The sequence below is a fragment of the Tinamus guttatus genome, unplaced genomic scaffold (genome assembly GCF_059628265.1).
Source record: "Tinamus guttatus ecotype Peru unplaced genomic scaffold, ASM5962826v1 Tinamus_guttatus_pri_ptg000334l, whole genome shotgun sequence".
Lineage (NCBI taxonomy): Eukaryota > Metazoa > Chordata > Aves > Tinamiformes > Tinamidae > Tinamus > Tinamus guttatus.
This window is the reverse complement of record NW_028288868.1, coordinates 355,001-364,172: the sequence shown is the minus strand read 5'-3', so window position 1 is coordinate 364,172 and position 9,172 is coordinate 355,001.

The window sequence follows — 9,172 nt, the reverse complement described above, 5'->3', positions numbered from 1 at the left end:
TCCAATCCACTCTGTGCGTGCGCCTGTGCGCGTGGACAGGGTGTTGCCACGGCGGGTGTTGTGGCACACAGGTTGTGGGTTCTGGGGGTCATTTTGCATGGGAGCGGGGGTAGCTACAGTCCGTTTGTGTGTATGAGACACCCGGTCTGGGGGTGTCTGTGTGTTGTGGGTGTCTGTGTGTTGGGTGCTACAGCCAGGAACTGTCCATGGTGCCCGTGCGCCTGTACAGGATGTCGGGGTGTAGGCGCACAGGCCGACATACAGCCCTTGGTGACACCCCAACTTGACAATGACACCAACCCCCGGGTACACCCAGATGAACAACCCCCCCCATCACACCCGTCCGCCGCCTGTCCCCGCTCCCCCCTCCTCCGCAGGGATTATTACCCTGTTCCGTGGGATTATCCGGCGCGGATTCCGATGGGGCCGGAATCCCGGCTGGCGCCTCCCTTTTCCCGGAGCCTCCGGGCAGCGCAGGGTTAAGCCGGAGCCGGCAGCCGCTTCCCGCTGGGCCCGGGCCCCGGGAATGCTGATCCGCGCCGGAGGAGGCCTGTGATCCCGGGAATGCTGATCCGCGCCGGAGGAGGCCTGTGATCCCTGTGATCCCTGTGATCCCTGTGATCCCGGTGCCGGCGGGAGGGCGGGAGCGGCGGGATGGAGCCTCCGGCGTCACCGCGTGGCCCTGCGCCCTCCCCATAGCACCCATGGGTCCTATGTGGGGCTCAGCGCCCTCCCCATAGCACCTATAGGTCCTATGTGGGGCTCAGCTCCCACCCCAGAGCACCCATGGGTCCTATGTGGGGCTCAGCATCCTCCCCACAGCACCCATGGGTGCTCAGCACCCTCCCCATAGAACCTATAGGTCCTATGTGGGGCTCAGCACCCACCCCATAGCACCCACAGGTCCTATGTGGGGCTCAGCACCCTCCCCATAGCACCCATGGGTGCTCAGCGCCCTCCTCATAGCACCCATGGGTCCTATATGGGGCTCAGCACCTCCCCATAGCACCTATAGGTCCTATGTGGGGCTCAGCGCCATCCCCACAGCACCCATGGGTCCTATGTGGGGCTCAGCATCCTCCCCATAGCACCCATGGGTGCTCAGCACCCTCCCCATAGAACCTATAGGTCCTATGTGGGGCTCAGCTCCCACCCCAGAGCACCCATGGGTCCTATGTGGGGCTCAGCGCCCTCCCCATAGCACCCATGTGTGCTCAGCATCCTCCCCATAGCACCTATAGGTCCTATGTGGGGCTCAGTGCCCTCCCCATAGCACCTATAGGTCCTATGTGGGGCTCAGCATCCTCCCCATAGAACCCATGGGTCCTATATGGGGCTCAGCATCCTCCCCATAGCACCCATGGGTGCTCAGCATCCTCCCCATAGAACCTATAGGTCCTATGTGGGGCTCAGCATCCTCCCCATAGCACCCATGGGTCCTATATGGGGCTCAGCACCCTCCCCATAGCACCTATGGGCCCTATGTGGGGCTCAGTGCCCTCCCCACAGCACCCATGGGTCCTATATGGGGCTCAGCACCCTCCCCATAGCACCCATGGGTGCTCAGCATCCTCCCCATAGAACCTATAGGCCCTATGTGGGGCTCAGTGCCCTCCCCATAGCACCTATAGGTCCTATGTGGGGCTCAGCATCCTCCCAATAGCCCCCATGGGTGCTCAGTGCCCTCCCCATAGCACCCATGGGCCCTATGTGGGGCTCAGTGCCCTCCCCACAGCACCTATAGGTCCTATGTGGGGCTCAGCATCCTCCCCATAGCACCCATGGGTGCTCAGCATCCTCCCCATAGAACCTATAGGTCCTATATGGGGCTCAGTGCCCTCCCCATAGCACCCATGGGTCCTATGTGGGGCTCAGCGCCCTCCCCATAGCACCCATGGGTGCTCAGGATCCTCCCCATAGCACCTATAGGTCCTATGTGGGGCTTATCCTGGGGATAGGGAGAGGGCCAGGGAGGATCCGATCCCGGCCAAGCCATTCCAGGGGGATGCAGCAGCCTCATCCCGTCATCCTTTAAAGATTCCGATGGAAAAAAAATGAGGATTTTCCCTGCAAACGGCGCCGGCGAGCGGGATCCCTCCCTCCTCCACTAAATCAGGTCAAGGAGCCGGGAATGACGCGGACCGCCGCTATCCCGCTTTCCGGGATGCCCTTCCTGCTGGAGATGCGGGATCTCAGTGCTGGATATGGGAGGGGATCGTTGGATTCCAGGGCCTTTTCCGGGATTCTCCCGGCTCTTCCTCCTTCCCCTTAGGAGCTGTGTGGCCATCCGCATCCAAGCTGGGGAATCCCCCTATATCCATGGGGAAGGGGCTGATCCCATGGAAAACCACCCAGGATCCAGCTCAGCGGGATCCCCATTCCCTTCTCCGCATCACGGCTCCGGAGCAGCTTTTCCAGCTCTCTCCCCTTGTTTTTCCGGTTGAAATCCCGGCTCTTTCCGAGCATCCTGCCCTGGTGACAGGGATGGTTGTTAATTAAGGTTGTTAATTTGTTAATTAAGGCAAATCCTCCCTTTCCTGCAGAATTCCTGCTCTCCTGCCAGAAGGACTCGGCGCTTCCATCCCGCTCTGAATATTCATGGCAATTTATTCCGGATTTATTCCATAGCGGGTGGAAAAGGCCTCTCCGGAGCTATTTTCCGGCCTGTGCATGGAATAAAATCCCCTCCGAGCGGAATTTTCCCTTCCCTAGGGACAAAGCGGGGCCATAAAGGCTGATCCGGAGCCTGATCTGCCAGTTCCCGTCTAACAATTCCGGCTCCTTTTGTTCCCGAGGCTCCTTTTCGGCTCCTTTTCATATGCAATCGCCCACCTGAAGCCTCTTCTCCGGCTGCATCCAAGGTTTTTCCCTCCTTGGAAAGCCGTGGGGGGGAATCTTCAAATCTGCGGGATAAAATGGGATTTAGAGCCTCCAAATTCCCGCCTTGGGAGCAGGATGTGGCCATGGGATGGGCAGGATGGGACCCAAGAAAATGGGATCTGTTCTTGGCACCTTGGTGGGATCTCCTCCATTCCCAGCAGGAAGGGACCTCAGGGACCTCCATCCTTGGAGGCACCATCCGTAGGTTGCTAATACCAAACAAATCCTGGGAATGTTGGGATATGCTCCGGTGTTGGGAGATCAACCGAAAGCTGTTGAGCGACTGACGGAAAAAAGCGTCTCCGGCAACAGCATTCCGTGAAAACACCCATCTGGCACCTCCGGAGCCATCCCACGGGCCCATCCGAGGTGTTGGGAACAGATGTTGCAGTAGGAGAAGGACCCAGAGCCAAGAAGGAACCGAGTTGAGTCAACGTCGTTGGCTGTAGATCCGATCCCGACATCCCAATTTCTCCTCATTTTGGGGCTCCTGGGTATCCGGATGATGGATGGGAACACTTGGGAAGAGCCCGGCTCTTGGAAGGAATTAGTGGGGAGAGTTTCTGGGAATTTGCACCTGGATTTAGCTGAATATCCCAAATTCTGCTCCGTTCAGGGCCAAGTCGCTTGCCATGGAGTCCAGGTGGGAAATGCACCCAAGTTGACCGGGAAGTTGGAATGAAAAATGGGGCAAAAACCATGGAAAACAGCAGGAAAAGGGATTAATATTGAAATAGGTGCCTTATTGGAGCAAAATTCCTGGAAGTTTGAGGTGGCTCAAGGAGCTCAAGGAGCCACTGGGTTGGCTTGGGTTCAACCACAACTTCCCACCTGGATGCTGGAAAATCCAAGGGATTCTAAGGATATCTGATAACATTTGATATGTTCAAATGTGCTTGGGAATCTCATAACCATTTCTGAGTCAAAATGTGAAAAATATATATAAAGAAAAAAGAGAGAAAAATGTGATTTTGATGCATCTGCCTTTGCTGGTTCAACAGTCGACGCTGAGTGTCTGAGATGGAAGAAACTCAAGGAGAGAAGTTGGGAATGTATCCAATAACTTGGCAAAGGATCCAAGTGATTCCGCCAAAAAAAAAGAAGTAAAAATGTGATCACGACCTGCGGAAAAGCCAAATTCATTCCGGGGAGGAATGAGGAGGGACCCGGGAATTTTGCTCCTGTTGGGTTGTGTCTTGAGATACGTCCCCAAGGATCATCGCAGGCTCCGTAACTATGTCCCGTATTCCATAGGTATCCCAAATCCACGCCCCGGAGCACTTGGGCTGCTGCATCGGCTCCGGAACATCCTCTCCGGGCATTCCTGGGAATGTCGCCCTTGCTCTTCATCTCCTGCTTTGGGATCCCGTTTTCTCCATCACTTGTCCCGTAATTCTGCTCCATGGGACCTGCAGGCCACTTCCCGACCGTATCCTCCTGCCTTTCCCAATGGGAATTCTTTGCTGCCGCGACCAGAGCCGCCTTCGTCCTCATGTTCCCGGTGCATCCCGGTTGTCCCAGCCCCTTCCTGTGTCCCTGCACATGGGAAATTTCCCTATGGAAATGTGGGACCACCTCCTCCGGCTCCTCAAAAAGGGAGATTCCTGGGAGACGGATCCACCGGGATCATCGGCTGCTCCATATGGGATCCAGACCCTTCCTGAGCTTGCCTTGAGCTCAACCCAGGCCCTGTGTTTGGCCCATAAAAATGTGGGAAAACGGATTATTCCAGGGGGAAAAGGGATAATTCCAGGGGGAAAGGGGATAATTCCAGGCACAAGGAGCTGGGACTGCAGGTCTGGTTTCTCCCAGCTGAGGGCTCCCTGCTTCCTTTGGGAATCGGGTGTTGTTTTCCCGGAGAGGAAGGTATCCGGAATGAGCCCTTTCACCTGGATTCAGGCAGGAATCTCCCAAACGGATTCTGATCCCAAGGGATTTGGGGGCACTTTCTGGCTGCCGGCCAACCTGTCACCCGCTTCTCCTTCCCATTTTTCCTCTTGGCTCCTGGGATTAAGGGATGCTCCGAGTGCGGGATGCTCCAATGGGAGCAATGGGAACGAGATGACCCAAGTTTATCCATTTCCATATGCATGAAGCGAGGGAAAGAGGGAAAAACGTGCGGATTTATCCCCTCCTCTGCCGCAAGGACCTGGGAATGGCTGGGAAAGGGGAAGCTCCGGCAGAAAAGCCAGTAAATTTGGGATCAATGGGAGCATTCCTGCATCCCTGCGGGAGAAGGGGGCTCTTCCTTAGGATGCTGCCTGGAAGATGATTATTCCCGGGAGAGGATTGGGATATTTGTCTGCATCATGGTGTTGAAATCCTGCTGCTTTGCTTCTCGTTTCCATCCTTTCCCTGCTCCCTTATGGAGGAAAGGGTAAAAGATGGAGAAAAGGGTAAAAGGAGGAAGAAAGGGCAAAAGATGGAGAAAAGGGTAAAAGGAGGAGAAAAGGGTAAAATAAGGAGAAAAGGGTAAAAGGAGGAGGAAAGGAGAAAAGGGTAAAAGGAGGAGGAAAGGGTAAAAGGAGGAGAAAAGGGTAAAAGGAGGAGAAAGGGGTAAAAGATGGAGGAAAGGGAAAAATATGGAGAAAATGGTAAAAGAAGGAGAAAAGGGTAAAAGACAGAGAAAAGGGTAAAAGAAGGAGGAAAGGTAAAAGAAGGAGAAAAGGTTAAAAGGAGGAGGAAAGGGTAAAAGGAGGAGGAAAGGGTAAAAGATGGAGAAAAGGGTAAAATAAGGAGAAAAGGGCAAAAGGAGGAGGAAAGGGTAAAAGATGGAGAAAAAGGTAAAAGGAGGAGGAAAGGGTTAAAGAAGGAGGAAAGGGTAAAAGAAGGAGGAAGAGGTTAAAGCCGAAGGAAGGGGTTAAAATGGGGCCTGGAGGCAGCTGCCTCGATGGGCCATTAGGAAACAAATAGGTGATCCCAGGGGGTCTGAGAGGACAACTGGGACATCCCGGGGGACCTTGGGGACAAAAAAGCTCCTTTGGTTGCTCCTCCTGGACCCGAATTCCCCCCTGGACCAACCAAATGGGGATCCCCCCCGTAAATCTCCTCCCTGCTCCAGGTTGAATCCAAGCCCAGGGTTCTTCCAACCCTTGGGTTCTTCCCAATAATCCGGGGGCATTTGGCCGCTCCGGAGGCCGCTCCGGAGCATCTCCTGCTTCCGGCTTTCCGGGACACCCAAGAGTTGCTCTTCCCGGTGGGATGCCCCAAGCCAAACCTGGGGCAAAATGCAACAAACAGAAATGCTAAAAAAGTGTGTTTTTCCCCCTAATTTATCATCACATGGGGCCTCAGAAGACTTTTTTTGGGAGCAGGATGGAGCAGCCAAGTCCCACGCTGCTGCTGCCAGGCCAGGCAGCAAATATATGAAATTTATGGCCTTTTAAGCACAGAAGGAGGCGATAAAGGAAAAACTGAGGAAGTTGGTGAAGGTTGTGGGGCCCAAGCAGGCCAGACGGCAGCGGGGGGAAAGATCCGTCATGGAAACCCTGCGGCAGAAGGAAGGATGTGAGGAGTTGGGCAAGGAGGGATTTTGCATGGGCCCCATTAACGGTTTGGGCTGGTAGTGCCCCAAATTTGCACTGCGGTGGTTGGGTTCCTCCAGGAGGAGATTCCCAAGGGGGTTTCCTGGATTTGGAGCCCTTCCCAAGCTGGGCTTTGGCCCTGATGTGATTCCTGGGAACAGCGAAGGTGGGAAGGGAGCAGCTCTGGGCGGCTGGGGCAGCCTGTGGTGCCCAAAGCATCAGCTTGGACCATGGAGTGACCATCTGGACCATGTCGTGACCACCTGGATCATGTCGTGACCACCTGGATCATGCCCTGGGCACCTGGACCATTCCATGGACACCTGGATCATCCCTTGGGCACCTGGACCATGCGATGGACACATGGACCATGCCATGGACACCTGGATCATGCCCTGGGTGCCTGGACCATGCCATGGACACCTGGACCATTCCATGGACACCTGGATCATGTCTTGGACATCTGGATCATGTCTTGGGCACCTGGACCATGCCATGGACACATGGACCATTCCATGGACACCTGGATCATCCCTTGGGCACCTGGACCATGCCATGGACACGTGGACCATACCATGGACACGTGGACCATTCCATGGACACCTAGATAATGCCCTGGTTGCCTGGACCATGCCATGGACACATGGACCATGCCATGGACATGTGGACCATTCCATGGACACGTGGATCATGCCTTGAGCACCTGGACCATGCCATGGACACATGGACCATTCCAGGGACATCTGGATCATGCCCTGGGCACCTGGACCATGCCATGGACATGTGGACCATTCCATGGACATCTGGATCATGCCTTGGGCACCTGGACCATGCCATGGACATGTGGACCATTCCATGGACACCTGGATCATGCCCTGGGTGCCTGGACCATGCCATGGACACATGGACCATGCCATGGACATGTGGACCATTCCATGGACACCTGGATCATGCCCTGGGTGCCTGGACCATGTCATGGACACCTTGACCATGCCATGGACACATGGACAATTCCATGGACACCTGGATCATCCCTTGGGCACCTGGATCAAGCCCTGGGCACCTGGACCATTCCATGGACACCTGGATCATGCCCTGGGCACCTGGACCATGCCATGGACATGTGGACCATTCCATGGACATCTGGATCATACCTTGGGCACCTGGACCATGCCATGGACATGTGGACCATTCCATGGACACCTGGATCATGCCCTGGGTGCCTGGACCATGCCATGGACATGTGGACAATGCCATGCACATGTGGACCATTCCATGGACACGTGGATCATGCCTTGAGCACCTGGACCATGCCATGGACACATGGACCATTCCATGGACACCTGGATCATCCCTTGGGCACCTGGATCATGCCATGGACATGTGGACCATTCCATGGACACCTGGACCATGCCTTGGGCACCTGGACCATGCCATGGACATGTGGACCATTCCATGGACACCTGGATCATCCCTTGGGCACCTGGACCATGCCATGGACACGTGGACCATGCCATGGACACGTGGACCATTCCATGGACACCTGGATCATGCCCTGGACACCTGGACCATACCATGAACATGTGGACCATTCCATGGACACCTGGATCATGCCTTGGGTGCCTTGGGATCATGCCTGGGACCATGCTATGGACACCTTGACTATCACCTTTGGGATGGACCGGAGCAGCAGGGAGAGGGGCTCATCCATGTGGGAACATCCAGCCACATCATGGAGCAGGGAAAAACCTGTTTTATTCCCATACAAAGTCATAAAATAGAAAATATGGGAGCAAATGGGGCGATCCTGGGGCAGCAGGAGGGGGACACGCTTCTCCCTATGGAAAATTACCCTGTCCAGGAGCATCTGAGGGCACAAAAAGCTCTCGAGAACCCAAAATGCGCTTTTCCCCATGGAAAATTACCCTGTCCAGGAGCATCCGAGGGCACAAAAAGCTCCCGGGAACCCAAAATAGCCTGAGGAGCTGGAGGCAACGCGAGTCCTTGCAGGGCAGCATTAGGAATTTATCAAATGGGCCATTTCTGGAAGAAAAAAAGGTAGTTGACACCTGCGGGGTGAGGCGGCCCTGGCCCTGGTGATAAGGGGGAGTTTTCTTTTCTTTTCTTCTTTTTTTACCCCGGGGGAAAAGAGAAACAAGAGCCCGGGAGGGTTTTTCTTTTGGGCTCCCGTCTCAAACACACGCGAAAATTGCGGCATTTCGAGTCCTGACCCCGAAAGTCGCTTTAGGAGCGGATCCATCTGAGGTTAAGTGAATTTTCTTTCTTCCAGCTTAAGCGAATTTCCTTTTTCCCCCTTTATCCTGGATGTTTTCCCTGTCGGACTAGAGAGGTCGGAATTGAATTCTTATCGGGACACCGGGATAAGCAGCGAAACGGCAGCCAAGTCCCGAGGAAGGGGACGCGGTTTTGGGGTTTAAATGGGTTTTTCGCCTGTTAAATTATTATTTTTTTCCTCCTGCTTGGACAGGGCACGTTCGGGGGTTGGGGGCTCCTTGAACCTCCCCAAATTTCCGCGCTTTGCCCGCTCGCCGGCTTTGGGGGCAGAGGCTTCGCCGCTTTCCTCCGCAGGGCTCTGGGGCTGCAAAAGGGCGTTTTTTTCCCCAAAAAAACCCCCGCGGGGCTTCCGCAGGGCTCCGCCCCCACCTCTAATGCTGGGCAGGGGGGTGGGACCCCCCCCCACCTCCAGCCTCCTCCCCGCCCCGGGAGGCGCGCAGGTAACGCGGAGCCGCGCGCGCAGCCCCGACGCG